Source organism: Elaeis guineensis, chromosome 13 (genome assembly GCF_000442705.2).
Source record: "Elaeis guineensis isolate ETL-2024a chromosome 13, EG11, whole genome shotgun sequence".
Taxonomy (NCBI): domain Eukaryota; kingdom Viridiplantae; phylum Streptophyta; class Magnoliopsida; order Arecales; family Arecaceae; genus Elaeis; species Elaeis guineensis.
The window spans coordinates 65,146,880-65,167,276 of NC_026005.2; the positions used below are offsets into that span (position 1 = coordinate 65,146,880).

The 20,397-nt window shown below is 33.7% G+C and overlaps 1 long non-coding RNA gene across 1 annotated transcript; it reads right to left on the reverse strand.

Moving 5' to 3' along the window:
• Positions 1 to 482: 482 nt before the first annotated feature.
• Positions 483 to 13,998, reverse strand: LOC140853395 (uncharacterized). The gene is made up of 3 exons (XR_012136443.1): positions 13,862 to 13,998; positions 13,489 to 13,765; positions 483 to 786 (listed from the first exon to the last, which is right to left on the reverse strand). It is a non-coding gene; the product is annotated as an uncharacterized lncRNA (long non-coding RNA).
• Positions 13,999 to 20,397: the final 6,399 nt, after the last annotated feature.

Genomic DNA, 20,397 nt, shown 5'->3' on the forward strand with positions numbered 1-20,397 from the left:
AATATTAATTGAAGCCAATCCGACCTGACCCATGCATATATACACAAATATATATTGAAACTAACACAACCCAACCTGATTGGACTTGACCTATATATGTCTATATATAGATACAGATTTCTTTTATATTTTTTTATGTATAAAATAAATTTTTTATGTTTAGACTTAGTCTAGCCTATTTAGTCTAGTCAAGTGAATATCAGTACTATTGCGGGAGAGACTCGCTGACCATGATCAATCCTTCATTAAGGTGCACAAACTCACTGACTATGATTAATACTTCATTGAGACGCACCCAAGATGATATGGTAAGATCACACCAAGCATAGACCTAAAACTACCAATTCAGCCAACCGTACGAGTGAAGCCTACACTTGATATCTACAATTAACAATCTTGATTTAGAGAAAATAAAAGAAATTCTTTACTTAATAAGAAGACTAGCCTGTAGAGCTAGATCTAATAAACTCATAGATTCCGGCTAGTGGCCTACAAGCTCAATATCTATACAAAAAAAAGTATGAAGGAAACTCTCACGTAAGCAAGCAAAATACAAGCAACTCGAGAGAAGGGCAAGCCCTTAAGGAGGAGAAAGGAGAATCCTTTTCACTTTTCTAGCTTGCTGTTTTTTCCTTCTACTGTTCTCAAAGCTCTGACTAACTTAGGTATTGGAGGATCCCCTCCTGAAACACCTTTGGCGAGTGTGGATTTCATTTGCAGGTACTCCTTGATGTTGCGGATCTCCGACAGTGTCTAACTTCAGCCACATCAGTACCTCCTCGGAGCCTTGCAGCAACAAATGCTATATAAAATGACAATGGATATTTTTTTTGATGACATAAGCAATGGATTTTATAACTCAAAGTCAGATATAAATTGCTCCATATTATGTGTTCCATGTCTCTAATGCCTAAGTTGGTGTCAGACTTAAAATTCCAAAGATGTTCAAGCATCTCGATTGTGTTTGACTTCACTACCACCAAAGAGAAATACTGACCACCTGCCAAAAACATCGGCCCCAAGAGGCATAATCATAAATCTTCAAGCTTCCTAGGATGCTTAAATTATCATGGTGGTTTCTGAATATATTTGTAGGCACATTTAACATATAAATCTGTCTGATACGGACAAATGTCTTCCCTCACTGGTCCAAAAATATGTCAAGGAACTGCAACAATATTACATGATAAGTTTGTGCCTTGAAAGATGTGAATAGAAGTTTTTTGGGGCATCTCTAATTCTGTCAGCTAGAACAAAAGATTAGGTTTCATACATGGGGCAAGAGCAAGGCGGATGCGAAATCACCAGGGAGATAAGCCAATCTATTAATTAGCCTGCTGATTAGCTTATCTAAAGACATTAGAGGCCATGAAAAAATTCGAAGAAGATAAGCAAGCCTTATATGAGAGAAGAGGGGGTGATGTTGCTGAAAAATATGCTGCAGAGAGCTGCTATGTTGAATATCAGAAATCCATTGAATAACTACAGCTAAGTCACCTTCAAGCCATATTGATTTTTTTTTTTTTGGTAGAATTCATATTGATTTAAATCAAGGCTACTTTATGTAGCTTGTAATTCGGCAAGCAGGACAGAAACTGTGTGAATTCTCCTTGAGGCAGCATGCATAACATTACGGCTGCAGTTTCTTATGACGAAGCTGCTTCCAGCATAATCTTCAGACTAACAAGCATCAAAATTCACTTTGATTAGACCACAGGGAGGGAGAACCATGACTAAGACTCACTAAGCTGCTGGTTTCCCAGTTCTGCAGACCATTAGTGTCAAACGAGCTTTTTGTCATGCTGAAATATTCATCAGCTAATATATAGACAAGATAATAAACGGTAACATCATTATTTTGTTTACTCTGAAATTAGCATTCATTTCTTAAGTTCCATATAGCCTATGTGGTATAACAAATGAGAGTCCGATTGAACTCAGAGTAGCTTTCAATAAAGGGAATCGAGGAATGGCTGGGTGATGTTTCATTAGCTCAATCCCTACCTCTAAAGCATGAGGGCAATGTAAAAGGGCATGCTGGATATCCTCTGTACCAGTTTGACAAATATTGTAGCTAGCATCTTGATCTTGGATTAGGCCTCTAGAGTGGAGCAATTACTCGCACCTCAACTGGCTCTAGCAATTTCTTGCACATCAACCTTCCACAGCAAGCTGAGATTAATTAATATCATCTTCAATTTCAGATTCCTTTTGAGGGACCTTATAAACATCTTTGGATTTCAGCTTCATGGTCCTTGAATTATTCCAAAATGTCATTGCATTGATTCCTTGGAACAGGGATTGCCATGATTTGTGCAACAATGTCTATAGAGAATGTTGGAGATTTTTGGAGACAAATAGATCGAGCAAATAGGCACACAGAAATAAAAACACAGAGAGAATACAGAAACTTATATGGTTCAATCGAAGCCTACATCCACGGGTGATGAAATACAGATGTACTATTTTAGGATTGGAATACAAAGAGAAAAACTCTCAAATCCTAATCACTTTGCACCATTTTCTCATAATCTTCCGTACATACCACGCACACAAAAACCCATAACCTTACCCTCATATTTATAGAGGTATAAGATCTCTATCTTGACAAAAAATGCTTGGACATTTGAATCAGAGTTAATAACTCAACAATCTCTACCTTGACTTCAATTCAAAGCATGGAGAGCTCCACCATCTCCAAAACCCCTGAATAGGCTTATACAAAAATACTGATGGAATCAATTATAATATGACATGAATTGCTCTTTTCTTTGAGGTGCATGATCTTATCTCTACTATATTTATTTCTCCAAATTGTGGCTCCTCGCAGGTTGTATAGATTAGAATCTGTGATAACTTCACCTTCCAAATTTGACGAGATCCCTTCCAAATGCGCATAATTTCACCTCACGCTCAAACTCTATACCCTTTCGACAACAGGCAGTCCAATGAAATCAATTTTTTCTTCAAATTGAGAATATGACGTATATCCTGAAATGTCATAATTGAACCATTAGATGATTTTATTTGAACCATTCCTATGCCCAGCATTCGTTGTTATTTGCTAGATGCACCATACCACTCATGGGTTTATAAATGGAGAAGCAATCTCTATTATGAGTGATGTGGTAGGAATTGATGGAATCAATAACCTAGTCGTCATGCTCAGCACTGACATTATTGGTTACTATGTAGACATCTCCATCATCCAAGTCATGAGCAACCATTGCATCCCCCTTTTTCTTGTAATCTTAGCTATCCTCCAAATATTTTTTGCGTCAAGCCTTTAATTTTAAACAATTTGCCTTGACATGGCCCTTTTCCTTGCAATAATAGTAGCGGATTGCTTTATTTTTATTTTTTCAAACTATCAATATAGAGTTCCTGTTGTCATTCTCACCTCCACCTAGCTGCTTATCAATCTGCTCTTTGGATAGGAAAGCTAACTTAAGTTCCTCTACCTTAGCTGGTTCCTCCCGATGATAAAGGAATGAATCCCTAAAACTTGCCAAAGAAGGGGGTAGAGAACACAAAGGGATGATAGCCTCATCTTCATCATCTAACTTTACTTCTAAAGCCCTGAGGTCAATAATAATCTGATTAAACGCATTGAAATGTAATTGAATAGACATACCTTCCTGTAGTTGGACCTTTAAAAATCATTTATGGGAGGTGAACTTCATCAAATACAATGATTTTAACTTATTCTATAAATCTACAATAGATTTTTCTAATAAGACCTCTCTAACCACACTGTCAAAGAGACAGAGATGAATGGTTGAGGATGCTTGGTGGTCTAGATCTTGTATTTGCTTTTCTTTCAGCATTGAGGATATCTTTTTCTTTCCTAAAAGAGCTGAATCAAGCCCATTCTGAATCAAAATATCTTCCATCTTCATTTGTTAGAGATTAAAATTATTAAACCCATCAAATTTCTCAATTTTAAACTTTCCAAACATCTTGAAATTGAAATAAAGATGTATTGGGGTCTGAATTTTACAAAAATAATCTAAAAAGTGGATTTAGCACATCCGAAAATCTTAGGAACTAGTATTATAACTCAAAAAACTAGCCTAAAAATATATGAGTCAACATGTCAAACTTTGGTCAAAGGGCTGTTGACGTGATAATAGTTGCTGACATGGCAGTAGAGACTGACTAGATGTTAATGTGGCAGCTGACGTGATCGATGATGTGACAGATGCTGATATGGCAGCTGACATGGCTGATGACGTGACAAATGCTGATATGGTAGTTGACGTGGCCGGTGACATGGTAGATGCTAACGTGGTGGCTGATATGACAGATACGTGGTGGGTGATGTGGCTGATAGGTGGCTGCTGATGTGTACACTATTATGGCAAAGATTTGTTGCAACACATAGTGGGTTCTGATAGGATAGGCTGATGATGTGGTTAGAAGCATTGATTGAAATCCTAAAACTTTGATCAGGTATTAGAGGGCTCACTGACTTTTGATTGATGTAAAGTTTCATCTCCCACCATTTTTCAATGCTCGAAACATAATCGTCTGGTTAGTTTTTTGGTTTGAGACCTCGGGATGAGTGAAATAGTACTGGTAGCTCTTATATGCATCCAGAAATTGTCCACAATGTGCATGAACTTTGATCAATCTTATCCCAAAATAAGAGAAAAAATTCAACGATGCTCTGATACCAGTTGTTAGAGACTTTCAGAGATAAGTAGATCGAGCAAATAGGCATATAAAAATAAAAACATGAAGAGAACACAAAAATTTATGTAGTTCAACCGAAATCTACGTCTACGGACGATGGAATGGAGATGCACTATTTCAGAATTAGAATACAAGAGAGAAACTCTCAAACCCTAATCTCTTTACACCCTTTTCTTACAATCTCCCATACATATAATGCCATATAAACCTATAGCCTTACCCTCCTATTTATAGAGGTACAAGACCTATACCTTGACAAAAAAAGGCTTGGATATTCAAATTGGAATCAATAACTCAATAGAGAATAACTGATGCAATAGTTTTTCATTCCATGTGCCATCGTGGTAAAACAAATCAGCAACTTTTCAGACATCCAAACATGAATTACAGTTAATAGGAATAGGATTTTGGTTAATTGGTGATCTTCGGATTTGTTAGAAGACTTAGGTCCTATTTAGCTAAACTTTTAGAGTATCAGAAAGTACTTTTTGACCCTCAAAAAATATTTTAGGGTGATACAATGACATTTGATAAAAAATTGAAAAGTTATTTTGGCTTTGTCAAAAAGCTAAAAGGGTTTATTTGGAAAAAGCTTTATTTTGAAGCTTTTTCCATAAGTATTTTCTGACTAATGTCGGAAAGTTATTTTGATTTAAATAATTTTTTATAATCATAAAAATATCTACTAACAAATCTTATAATTATATCATATTATATTATTATACTATAAATTTAATATAATATAATAATAAATTAATATTATGATATATTATAAATATATAATATAATCTACTATAGTATTATTATACTAATAATAACATAACAATATTAATAATATAATATAATCTATTATATTATAATTTATTATTAAATTAGATTATAATCCATTATATGATAATATATTATGAAATAAAATAATACTTTAAAATGTAATAATATTTTTGTTATAGCCATATAATATAATCTATTATAATATTATTATATTATAATGATATAATATAATTTGTTATATTAAAATTTATTATTAGATTAGATTATAATCCATTATATTATATACATTATATGTTACATCATAATTATAATAATATTATATTATAGTATATATTATATTATATTAAATTATATGATAATAATATTATATAATAAAATAATATTTTAAAATAAAAGAATATTTATGTTATAGACATATAATATAATCTATCATAATATTATAATATTATAATATAATATAATAATATTTTAATATTAATATAATATATTATATTATAGTATATTATTACATTATATTATATTATATTATAATACTATGTTATATTATATGATAATAATATTATATATTATAATAATATTTTAATATATAATATAATATAATATTATATTATATTATTCTCTACTATATAATACTATACAATATCTTTTATTATCATTTTATCATACCAAAAGTATTTTTTTATTTTTGTTACCAAACATATAATAAAATTTTAAAGTACTTTATAAATATGGTTACCAAACATCAAATATTTTTTTATAAAAATTTTATTTTCAAAAATTTTATTTCTCTAAAGCTCTATTTTCAAAAACTCTGCTCCTAACAATAATTCCAAACAAAACCTTATTGCCCCATCATTGCCCACTTGTCAAGTGAACTCATATTCAACACAATCAGCCCCTGCACAAATAGATCTTTAAAGTGTTGAAGCACCTCTGTTAAACTGATAATTAACTAGAAATTTTTAATATTATTTGTCGAGTTGACTAGTTTTAGTTCAGACAGCTGAAAGAGGATCATAAACCACCACCCTTCCATGGGGGTGGGGCTTCGAGGAGTGTGAACTTCCTGAATAGAATCAATCAAGCATTTTCAGACCCTATTATTTGGTGCCAACTTGGCTTAAAAGCATGGAGACAAGATGCCACGTGTTCTCACAACACATTTGGTACGAGCCTTGATTTAAAATTACTTGAACCACCCTCCCCTTATCACCTATCTTATCAATCATTTCCTAAAGAACTTATAGGACCAAGAGGGAAGAATCAAAGACAGCTAATCTTCTGCGGTTGAATCATAACAGATTTAATCTTGGAAGGGTGACCGTGGCAAGAATTTCTTTGCAAAGCTATATTTCCTTGCATTCAATTTTCAAAGGATGACCATGGCAAGGATTTATTTGCGGAGCTATCATATCTCAAATTCAATTTTGAAAGGATGATGATGTAAATAGTTTATTTGTAAAGCTATCATATTTTAAATTCAATTTGGGAAGGTTGATCATGATAAGAATTTATTTGGGAAAGCTGACGTATCCCAAATTCAATTTTGGAAGGATGCCCATGGCAAGAATTTATTTGTAAGGCTGTCGTACCTCTTTTTTTTTTTTTTTTTTTGGAATGGTGATCATTGGATGCATTTGTTTGCATAGTTGTCATATTGGATTCTCTTGCACAGGATACCATGTATGTGGAGTTATATCAAGCTATAAATTGGACAACCATTTGACACATTTCATAGCAATCCATAGCCTATAGTTCCACTCATGACTCATAGAGATCCACGGCAAATACAAACATGTCCTTCTCCATTTTCAATTTTACTAGGGAGAATGAAGCATCAACCAGTAATGATCCTGGTGGTCGCTACCATGGTGCTAACAGGCTCTTCATAAGGCTCACAGTCTGATCCCAACTTCCATCTCCACCCCGTGGAGTCATGTAAGGATGCTTCAAATTCCTTTTACATATCTTTTATATCTTTAATCCAAAGTCCCATATTATTATTGTTTCTAAAGCAAATTTAAGTGTTAATTTAAATATTAAGGGAACAAGAAGGAATTCAAAGTATTGTACAGTTTTGCTATTTCTAGATGCAAGTGGTAGTTTTAAAAATTATATTTGTAGGCCTCTGAAGGAGCCAAAATGTATTCCTTGTAATTTAAATCCAGATTTTAAAAGGCTGGGATTTCCCTCTTGCTACATATAAGAATTCTTGTTTGTTCTAATTAAAATTGTAACTTTAAGTCCAAGATAGACAAAATTCTAATATGAGAATTTACCACCATATTTCATGCTCTCTAACATATCTATACGTCTTTCCGTTCTTCAGATTGCTTGTTTCTATCCACAATTCAGGGCGGTATGCATGAGAGTTCAGAATTGCTACCGATCAAGGGGGGCATGGCGATTTAAGTCACCATCAGCAATAGACTTGATGATGCGAGGATTATGAAACAAAGAAATATTAAAGCCTCTACTTCATTGAAATAATCATCTATGTATTTTTTTTTAAATATATTGTAAACCGCCTTTATGTAGGTGATGTGAACCTTCTATTTGCCTAAATGGTGAATAAGAGATTTCTTCTTTTTGGTTAATATTTTCAAGCTATTTTTGTCCACTATTTCTTTAATTTTCCAAAATTGAATGTTTATCTAAAAGTCTAATATCTTGACTTGATGATTGATTGCATGCATGTGTTAGAATCCATCTTCTAATAAAAGAATAAAAAATTGTTAAACTATAACACTGATTACAATATCTTTATCAAAAAATAATATTCTAAAAATTGATTCAATAATAAAAGGAGAAGCATCGAAGATCATCAAAGAGATATTTTTATAATTTTATTTCAAATATCATTCACATCCAACCTTTAACAAGTGCAGCAAGTCCAATTTAATTATGTATTAATTTGAAAATTAGAAGTCTAGGGAGAAATTTTTTTGATACTCATAAATTTTAACATCGATTGATCAACCTAGATCTAAAATGTACTCAATCTGAGCATTTACTCCTAGATTGAGCTATTGGTTTCAATTGTTTGGATTTTCGTAAGTGATATGGAAGAGAGATAATCTTGTTATGAGAATCAAATCTGAGCTTGATCTTCATGGTTCAGGCTTAGTCGAGCTCGAGTAACTTTTCCAAAGGTCAACACAATTTTCTTAGGCCCTGGTCTAGATTTGGGCCTCCCTCCTAAGCTCGAGCCCAGCTCTTACTCTAAGCTTTCTGCTTAGTCTTAGGCTTCGTGTCAATTTTTTTTTTAAAAAATATTAAAAACAATAAAAAATTATTTAAAATATTTTAAAATTACTGAATATGAATAATGAAATATTGCTAAAAGTCGCCTATTATCTCATGAATTTTGCATATCAATGACAATTGTTAATTAGATCTACAAACACATCAAAAGTAAACGCAATCTAAGGAAGAAAAAACAAGGCTTTAGTCTCCAATCTTGAGCCCGATCGATTATTAAATGGGCCTAATTTTGAGGCCTAGCCTGGCCTGGCTGTCTTAAACATTAGGCCTGAGACTGCTCAAAGGCTTCAAGCTTTTGCTGGCCAGCCAGGCCAGTATGCTTAATACCTAAGTTTAGCTCGTATGCCTAATACCTAGAGCTAGGCTTTGGTATGTGGGCTTGACTGAGGACTCATTTTGTGAATGACAATGGCTTCAGAGGACCCTTTTCCTCTAGAGCGTTATGTGTTAAACTTGGAACTGTGAATGCTTATATTTTACTGCACTGGAAGCTTAAGATTCATCAACTTTTCTAATGATGACATGTTGTGCTGGGGTAATCTCAAGGCCTCGATTGGATTACATGGTAAAAAAGATAAACTAGAGAGGATGCCAACCTAGGAAAAAACAATTGTCTATGGCATCATCCCCATCTTTGATTATTGTCCTATGGTTAACAAAATGAGTTGCCAAATATGGGCTTAGGGAACTTCTAGTGTGGACCAATATGTACCCAAAAGCATTTTCTGTTATCCACCAAAGAGCTTCATCATTTTGGGTGAAATGATGAGTTAACAACAGCATCCATCTAAAAATAGAAGTGTATTTTATCAAATAAAGAACGTCCTTAATCATTTGGATCTAGTGGTTAGTTAACAATGCTATCTTTCTAAAAATGTGAGTGAGTTATCAAAGAAAGAGTTCCGCCCTTGATTTAGCTTCGTGATTATGCTATCGTTCGGCAATAGATCCTATTTAGAAATATAGTAACAACCATGCATGTGCAATAGGTGAGAAGGATGTACTACATGACTAAGAAAAGCCATCACTATAGGATGAGAAGGCTGCATATTAACATACTTAAGTAGACACTTAGCTAAAAAAATATATGTAAATCTGGCCTTGCCTACAGTCCGTCATCAAACGAAATAATAAATTCCAATATCATTTTTATTTGACATTAATTGCATTATAAGTTGGTTCTCTCAGTACAGGACTTAGCACATGACGTTGGTAAAAACAATCTTCATCATGCTTAGTGCAATTAATTAAGTATTAACAGAGTCACGTAGTCAACATTTTTACTAGGCTTTGATAGCTATCAACCCAAGCACTCGATCATTAGTACTAGTATTCTCCTAATGTAAAAGTTCAGGGACTTGAAGGGATATTGATTGAATATAATATCAAACAATGGAGCATCCTTGGTGTTTGGTTGGTCATGTGCCGAAACATCCATTACAAGAACACAAATTACACACATAGCACATAGCCCCTCTCTTAATTCGAGAGAGAGGGGTGCAATCAATAATAGAAAAAAGCATGCATGTGATGACAAAATCAAGATATGAGATACGTCCATCCCATAAATAAAAAAAAAAAAAAAGATGAAGAATAAATTACAAAAACCGCTCAAAGATTAGTGGTTGATTATACTTACAATCAATAATTTGAAAAACCTAAGCTTGAGCTCTTGAGGTTTATTTTTATCCAACACTTGAGCCCATAACTTAATATAAAGTTAGTCAAGCCGTTAACTTTAAATAGAACACAAATGCTACATCTGAGAAAAAAAAAAAGATAAATAACTTTAAGTGACACAATAGCCATCCAAGAATATAAGAAAATGCATATCCTATTTTGCTAAAGGATGATTTTGACTTTTCATATAAGATAAATGGTTTCACTAATATCGTTAATTTAAGTGAGCATAAGTGTTGGTTTTACAAACTATTAGGTATAACTATAATAAATGTAAATCTCAAAAAAATTTTGATAATTTATTCAAAAATAAAACTTTGATAATATTTTTTCTCTTTAGTCTTTTCTACTTTTCAATTTGAATGTAAGTCCAACCACTTCATATAAGAGACCAAAAATTCAAAGTATGGGCTCCCCTCCACCCCAAGCTCAAGCTAGGAGAAATTATAGCCTCCACCAAGATCAACTATAAATAATGCCATAGATTGCCTGCAACATCAGCCATTCCAACTACCTCAACTGTTCCTCTATTTTGGATAAAATAATATTTTTTTTCTTCTTGATCTTCCATTCCTTTCTTTTTCTCATTGCTTTTCTCTTGTGCCATTCATGACACATGTGGGATCACCCCTCTCCCTCTTTGCCAACAGCCTCTCTTGCCATCTCTATGCCTATTTGAATCTCTGGTAAACTATCACCATTGCCACTGCCATCCTCTCCACCTCATTCATCATTAAAGATAATTTTGAGTCTCCTGGATTCCAATACATCATTGCCGATCCCTCTATGTGATAGCCCAACCTCAATTTTGACTACTCCATCCACCTCTAATTTCTCTCTCCTTCTCCCCTCATCTCTACCCCCAGCCTTAAACTACCGATCCCCATTTATAGAAACCCTAGAAGAAGAATCCTCCGAAACCCTAGATAGCAAGCAAAGTTGGACTTGATCCAAGAAGATCGTGAAACTTACCCATAAGCACATAGAGGACTGGAGGCAACATGTCCAGCTCCTCATCAATCGGATCCTTGCCCTCCCCCATTGTATCCTTATCGTGGGCATCCTTGACCATTGCGGCATCTAGACGACCCCCACTAACCTTGCGTTTATATTATATATGAACCACCATCAATTTATTTATATTTTGTCCTAGCTCTATCGATTTATTGCTTCTATTTTTAACCCATTTAGCCAATCTCATAACTTTTCTATTTTGCCCATCCTATAAACTATCCATATAGTTCATCCCATAAGTTGCCTATTTAATATAAGCCTAATAGCTCATAATCTGATAAATCGAATCGAATTGAATCAATTTTTTTTATTTGATTTAAACTGATTTTTTATATGGTTGGTTTGATTTTGATTTTAAAAAAATTGATTCAATATTTAAATTGACCTTAAATCGATCTAAGTTAAACTTTGTATATCTCTACTATAACAGGTGGGAGTTCCATCCACCCTCACCCCAAGCTATAGTCCAAGAAAGGCCTTATTTTATTCAGTGAAGTGGATGGACACTTTTGATTGGTCATATACGGATTTTAAGCTGATGATATCATGACTGATCTAGATCTAGTCTTCAATTTTAGTCATGTTCATTGGGGTCATTAGTGGGGGGGCACCAATAGGTCCATCTCCTTCAGAATCTACACTTTTTATTTTATTTTATTTTATTTTATTTAACTTACCTTGGTATCTTGCACTAAGACTGAGGGAATGACAAAAATGTGGGCAATTTTTTATCAAAGTTTACTTATCCAAGAATATCATAATATTTAAGCCATAGAATGAAAATGAAAAAGTTGTTTGCCAAATAAAAAAGTTATATAAAACTTTGAAAAAAACTTATCAATGATTTTCTTTTTATTTTTTTGTAGTTGTATGTTTGACATACCAAGTATTTCTTTTTTTAGAGATCAATACATATTGGGGTAATAGATCACACTCTTACATTAAAGATTTTAGCTCTGCCGCCATGTCTTTGATATAGAATAATAACTAGTGGGCATGCTATTGCTTCCAAGGAAAAAAAAACAAAAGGCCTAGTGGGTACACTAAAATTTACTATGTAAACTATTTTCATGATAAAACAAGAATAAAATACCCTCTAATATGTTTCTATCAATTACATTATTTCATTTATGAGTGGCCATCATGTGGGGATGGGATATATATAGTTAGGTTAGATGCTAATTGGGTTAGAAAGTAGTAAATCTAAATCTAGCTTGTTATTAAATAGGTCAAGCTTTAAAATTGAAATCGATTATATTTAATAAGTAGATAAGCTGATCTGACCTGCTTAAGTAATTTAATAAATAGATCAATATTTCGTTCATGAACATTATTTGATCAGAAAAAGGCCAATCCGACCTTGATAAATTCAATCGATCAGCCAAAGAAAAAGAGAGACAAATGGAATAGTTCACTTAAATTAATCAAACTGATCTCAAGATCTAATCTCCAAAATCTCCAAAAGAAAAGAAAGTAGGATGTATCAATTAACTGATAAATCAAGTACAAGTCTCAAGATCTAGATTCTGAATCAAGAAATTATGATCTCAAGATCCAGATGGAAATAAATTAAGAAATAAATTATTTTAATTATCAAAGAATGACTACCTAGAAAAGTTCTAGTTTTATAGAGAGAAAAACTATCAACACCCATCTGAGGGAGAGGAAAAGATTGGAAGGAAATTATAAAAGGAAGACAACAAATCTAAAAAAAAATTCACAACCCAAACCCTTAAAGCTAGCATTCGTGCTACCAAAATACCATCTTTCAATATATCTAATGCTCTATAACTTATTAAAAATCGTAGACTCCAATCCTTAATAGAAGAACAAAAACATAAATCAAAACCAAGAAGTGCTAGTTTTTATAGATCATTAGTTTCTTTTCTCAATGGATCTAACCTCCTTTCCATTGTTTCATCAAAATGAGTTCCTAACACAAGAACTACAACAAGAACACCATCTACCCAAAAGATCTAAAATAGGAAAAGAACAAAAACTAATAAAGAGAATAAAACATCCAATGCATCACAACCAAAAAAAAGGCAACAGAAAAAGAAATACCTAGAGCGACAATAGATCTTGCAAAAATTCCACATGGTTGGAGAAGTTGATGATAGAGATAACGAGATTGCGGAGCATAGCATCACCCTTCAAGCTCTCCTTGCTAATGATTTTTGCCCTCATCAATGGCTATCCCCTTCTTTTCTTCTTCCTGAAGGCCTTCAATAGATCCTAAAAAGAGCCCAGCTTCAATATCACGCACTGATCTAGATAATGATCATGTAAAGAATAAGGCCAACATCTCGAGATTCTTTATGTTCCTTTGATTCTATATCATCTATGACAAGATAAGACAAAGAAAAAGAGGATATTAGAACAAAAGAACAAAAAGGGATATGAGAGAAGAAAAAGAAATTAGGAGAAGAAAAGATACAAAGAGGATAGAGATGGAGAAAAGAAGAGAGAAAGATGGGGTGTTTGCTGCTCAATTCGTTAGGAATGGAAATAGGGTTCTCAAAACTCTGGAGAAGGTGGGTGAATGAAACCCTAAGGGCTAAGAAGGTGATAACTGGTATTTAATATAGACTCAAAAGAGAAGAATAGATAAGTAGATGTAGGTATAACTCAGATATCCCAACTCATCGATTATCAAATGGATTAATCGGATTAAGAGTCTAAAAGTCGAACTCAACCTATTTAATAAATAGGTCAAAATAGGTCAACCTTTTTATGACCCCAACCTATTTAGCCTATTCTCAAATTTGTTTCTTGTAGGTTGGGCCATCGGATACAAGTCAAGTTGATGGATTGGATTAAATTTTGCCCCACATATTTTTATCTCTCTCTCTCCCCCCTCTCTCTCCTAATTATATTCTATCCAATCTCTCTTCTATCTTATTTTCAATTTTTTGTTTGTGCTGCCTTTTCTTTCTGTTTTTATGATCCAATGATAAGATGTTGTTTTTCTTAGTTAGAAAATAAATAATTATGAACAAATCTAACTTTACCTCTACATGCATTGCATGTGAGTGTCTATTAATGCATATAACGTACATAGATATAATCTGAAGCTATAAAGTGTTCATTGTAATTTGAGGTTCTCTTTTCAGCAAAATAAGAAGTTTGATTACATTTCCTCAAAGCAAGCCATGGAGCATTATCTTAGGTAGTAACGTCTAGAAAGAAACGAGACACTTGCACTTCCATCTATCGTAAATTTTCTTCTTAGCTTCAGCAATGAATTTTATAATTCAGCTCACCTAAACATAGCTCCATATCATGTGTGCCACATCTCTAATGCCTCCATCACTTTGCAAAATACCAAAGGTCTTCAAGCTCCACTACCATATTTGACTTCATAATTGTTAAAGAGGAGATTACCAAGTACTTGTCCAAGACATTGGCACCGAACTCCTTATCATAAATTTCAAGTTTCCTTATACACTTAAAAGTATTATATGTGGAGGTTTCTAAATGTATTTATAAGCATATTTAACAAGTAAATCTAGCTCACATCGACAAATGTTTTCCTTTATTGGTCCAAAAATATGTCAAGAAATTGCAAATTAAAATGCAAGAATAAAAGATTCTCTAAAAATTAGAATTTGTACAAATATGACATGCAAGGGTGGTGGAATGCATGGGGATAGAATGCCATTGATTCCCACGACGCATAGCCTTTCAGGATTCCACTCTGCCATTTGGTATGGGCTTTGATGCTTCGTGTCCATGATGCAACCAAAAATGAGAACCATGACACTATGATGTATAAGGAGATATGATGCATCAAACTTGGATAGGATAGTCCATGAAGCTAAGATGTAATATGTTGTAGACTATTTGGCCCATGAGTGAAACAAATATCATATGCATGCCATGCACATGCTAAAGCAAAAAAAATACATAGATATAGATTCTTGGTATAAATTTTATACTTTTAATTTTTCAAAAATAATCTAAAGTGCTAGTCTGGCTACATAAGGAATAACTTACTAGTAGCTTCTCTTTTAAAATAATGGAGATGAATGGTTAAGCACACTGTAAAAATGAATAAACGGTCATACATGCACATGTACAAGTACACAAGGAGTCATGTTTGGAGGAGAAGAATAGCAAGCAAAACTAGAGAGAACATGGTATACTTGAGTATCTCAAGCACAATGCCCATAGTATCACCCATATATAATGTTGAGTATATCTTAAGTTTATAAGTTCTAGAATGTCAAGTCCATATCAGTTCTAGAAGGTCAATTTAGGATAACAATTAAAGTTCATATCGATTTAGGATACCAGTTATATATTGATCTAAGTTGATTATGTTAGAAAAGCGCTACGATTTCATACATATAGTTTAAATTTTTTTTCTAAATATAAAGCAACGGAAGTAAATAAATTAAAATAATTTTAATTCATACACATACCAGATCTGATCTGAAAATCATAGTGAGAATCTTGATACGAACAATCAACCATGATTTGAAATCTAAAAAAAAAATAAACCATTAGAAAAATCAAATAAAAATCAAATCTCCATACCTCGGATCTTGTGGATGTCCTGGAATCTGATCGTAGCCGCACACACACAAGGCCTCTATTGGTATCTACACGAAGACGTCTGATCGAAGCACCAAAATCACTGATGTACTAGTACGTTGCAGATCTCGCTCTTCAGCCTCGGATCTAGATCTCTTCTTCTAAATCTTGAAGAAGAAGATCGCTGTGCGAACTCTTTTGCGCAGATCCGATGGGATCTGAACCAGATCACCATGAAGAGAAGAAAAACTTTTTTTCTTCTCTTCTTCTCTCTCTTTTCTCTTCTTAGAACTGATCTCTATCAAATCTGGGCGTTGGATGAAGGGGAGAAGGAAGGAAGAGGCATTGGGAAGGAAGATATGATATAAGAAAGAAGACTCTCTTCTATTACACGCACCCTCTCTCTCTTTCTTCTTATTTATTTTTTTGTCACACACCACCCAATTTATCATGCTGCAACCCTTCTTAACACCTTAATAGATCAAATCCTATTTGATCTTGGGCATTCAAATCAAAGAGAATGGATGAGCTTCAATGAGATAAGAGAAGGAGAAGAAAACATATCTCACGCACAAAAACTCGCACACGTCCACTTTCTCCAATTTTTTTAGCATACAAAAAATTCCTTCCATGCCCCAAAAAAATGGATTTCTATCCTATTTTGAATCAAATTCAAATAAAAAAAAATTGGATGAAAAAAAGTTCTAGATAAGGTGGGGCATCAACTATTGGCGCCCCCTCTCCTTCACGCATGCAAGAAGAAAGGAGCTCGAAAAAAATAACACCCCACTTCTCCTTTCGGCATGATTTTTGGAAAGAGAGTCTTAGAGAACTTAGGCTCTTGAGTCATAGTTCATCTAGTTTAAGTTGGGCCTTAATCAGATTCAAATCGAGTCTGAAACAAGCCGAATTCGAAAAGGCTGTTAAGCCTGATCCAATCAGGCTTGAAATCCAAATCAGATTTGGATAATTCAACCCAATTAATATTAAATTAAATTAAATATAATTAAATTAAATTTGATTTAAATTAATTAAAACTTAATTTATAATTTAATCAATTTTAAAAAAAAATTATAATATTTATAATCAAATTTCTGTACTAACAATTAGCAGCTGCCAAAACTGTAACGATTACAAATTAGTAGTTTCTAAAATTCAAACTATCAATTCGATTGATAATTCGAATATAATCCAAGCCATTGATCAAGTCATGCTCCTTTTGTGTGTGACCTCTCAGGTTCTATTTTGTCTGGTAGTGAGACATATCGTGATCTCTATCACAGTACCATCGAAACTCTTTTCGATGGGCTAGAATGATTCCAACTCCTCTCAACAAAGATCGTTGATCTGAAAATGATCTTTGTGAGTTCTCACGATCCACCAGTGACATCTAGCAACATATAGTGGCAACCCAGCAGAACAAAAAAGTGAACCTCTAGGTGCAGTTATCGTGTGAAACAATCCCTCTATTGTGAGTCCCAACTTGATGGAGGTCATGAAAAATTCGTCAAACTCTATCGTCAGTCATATGCTAAATTGGCTCGACTCGAGTTCATTTGTGAATCCCATAGAAACTTTATTTCAATATTCACACTTACTCTGGTCAGAGATTTTCTGAACTCAGTCTTACGAATCGTATAGGACTTTTCCTTTTCTACCAAGATCAATAGATTCTATTTAGGTGCATCCTACTCCAAATAGCGAACTTGAACCTACAATAGCCAACATACATAGCAAGAACCCAAATGGCTAGGGATCAAAGAAACATGTAGTCAAACTATGTAGTCTCGCTGTGAATAACCAACACACTACATGTCAAAGGATCAATCACACTATTGCAGCATCGAGAAAGACTACTGACGAGTGAGCAGACATCCAAGTGATTTCTCTTGTTGGTCATGCTTAGTGCAAGTTACTTTCTAACAACCATCCGCATTTTCACCCTAGTGTCTCTACACTACAGACTCTAGATTCATCTGTCCTAAAGGGAGGTGATCTGTGCATCGATCTTGAATAGATTGATTATTATTTTCTGTGACGATCTTTCGATCGGAAGTATTCAAAAATTAATCACTAATGATGTATGTCTCAAATTTTCAACACTTTGAGAATGTACAAAATCATCTTTGTTAATTTTTAGAACAAATTATGGACACATAAACATGATTGATTATAAAGACTGCCCATCAAGTACAAAATATGCCCTAGAGAAAGGTATGCGTCAGTCAAGATTGATTTTTAAGACACACATCTAACAAACTCTTACTTGCACTAAAGTTAATCTGCCATATACCTAAGCCCCATCTTCTGAATACAAGCTTCGATATTTAGCTAGCTAAGTGACTTGGGCCTACCACATGCTATGTGGAGTTTACTCTCTGTACCTCCATGTATTTCTACTTGAGGTAATCGCATTTATCCTTATTCTATGTGCATAGACTTCTGGTGAGACCTTTGGCTCCTTAACAAGGGCTATGGACCATCATCTTTGCAGTACAATGTCAATGCAACCAATGGTATGATATCTAGTTCTGCAACTACCATAAAAACTAGAACACATCCTGCACATCTATAGCATATTCAACTTCCATTGGTCGATTGCCTGGAACCCTTCCAACATATTGAACCAATATAACCTAAGAATACATACTGATGTAGATATTCTACCATCAACATCAGTGTATCCTCCCACTCTTAGCTCTAATCCTTCTTCAAAGACGAAGAATGATCCCTTAATGCTTCTTAAGTATTTAGAGATATTTTCACAACCATCCAATGCTCCCAGTCTGGATTCAACTAATATCTGCTCGTGACTTTCACAGTAAGATGTATCAAGTCGAGTACATAGCATGGCATACACCTATGCCCAAGAGGATAACGGATCCCTCTTGAAGGTTTCAATGCGGAACCCTTTCAGCATCTCTTCTATATACTTATCTGTGAAAACCAAACATCTTTTTAGGATCTATCTCTATAGACCTTTTATTTTCAGAATGTTTGACCTAGGTCTTTGAAAAAAAAATTCTATATGTAATCATATCATAATCGATGTCATTATGGGACCCTCCCACTGACCTTCATATAACTACATGATTCCTCATATCACATCGTTGTAGGTTTTGGGATCATCCCTATATTCCCAATCTCCCTCGAAAAATACTTTCTCTGAATCCTTTATAAAAATATCAAGTACCTTTCTAAAGAATGGGAGATCTTACTAGATCTATGAGGTGGAGGAAGTAATACATATACTGGCTCATCTTAAATAGGTTGTACAGGTCTTGTGACTCATTATTCTTTAGAAATTTTTTTTGAGCTCATCCTCTCACTGTTTCTAAGAAAACAGTATGATTGCTCACAATCACATTGTGAACCACTGGAAAGAAAAAGTGATATCTCAAACACCTTTTGGAATATCTTATAAATGAGCTCTCACAGACCTTTCCTCTAACTTGTCCACCATTTCATATCTCATATGGTGTGGTGAAACTAATTTTAGAGGAAACTTAATTTAAATTTCAGAAATTAAATCTTGTTCCTAAAGAAACAATAGTTGAACTAGTGATATTCATGATGGACCAGATCATATCTCATATAGCATCATTGCTCCTTACAGATACACCGTTGAGCTGAGATGTATAAAAAGAATTTCATCATGAAACTATGCCATTCTCTTTAGATAATCGATAAATTTTTTAATTCGGTATTGCATCCTCGATCCGATCGAAGTACCTTTAAAATTTTTTTGATTTATCTTTTCTACTTCACATCTGAATTTTTTAAACCTTTCAAAGTCTTTCAGATTAATATCTTATATATATATACCTATACCATGACTGCTCATCAATAAAGGTAATAAAGTAGTGATAATCTCCTAGTCTGGCTCATCAAATGGGCCATGCATATCGTATGTGTACTAGATTAAGTATCTCAGTGGTTCTATCCCTTTGGCTAACAAAGAATAGTTTGGTCATTAATTCTTAAAGAGATGATTTAGAGACTAGATATGACTTAACAGTCAATGAGCCCAAAGATTTATTTTCTCCAGTCGGCAGATCATTTCTTCTCATATATGATCTAGCCAAAAGAACCATCTGTATACTTCAGGTTATTTGATTCTGGATCTCTCAGACCCAATAACATTCACTATTTGTTCAAATAAATTCACAAATACATCACCATGTAAATGATAAAAATTAAATCCAAACAGTAATCATCGAGATTAGGTGCCTACGGCCTAGTGCAATTTTTGCACCATTGCCGACTAAAAAGAGTCACTTCACTTTTCTCAGTCCTCTTCCTTCCTTAGACCTTATATTAAAGTTCGTATTATGCACTAGAGTCTAAAAAAAAAAGAAAAAAATCATAAGATCAATTTTGAGCAATTCGACATACCTTCCAAAGGTACGTAAATATTCTTTAGATTCTTTAGATATG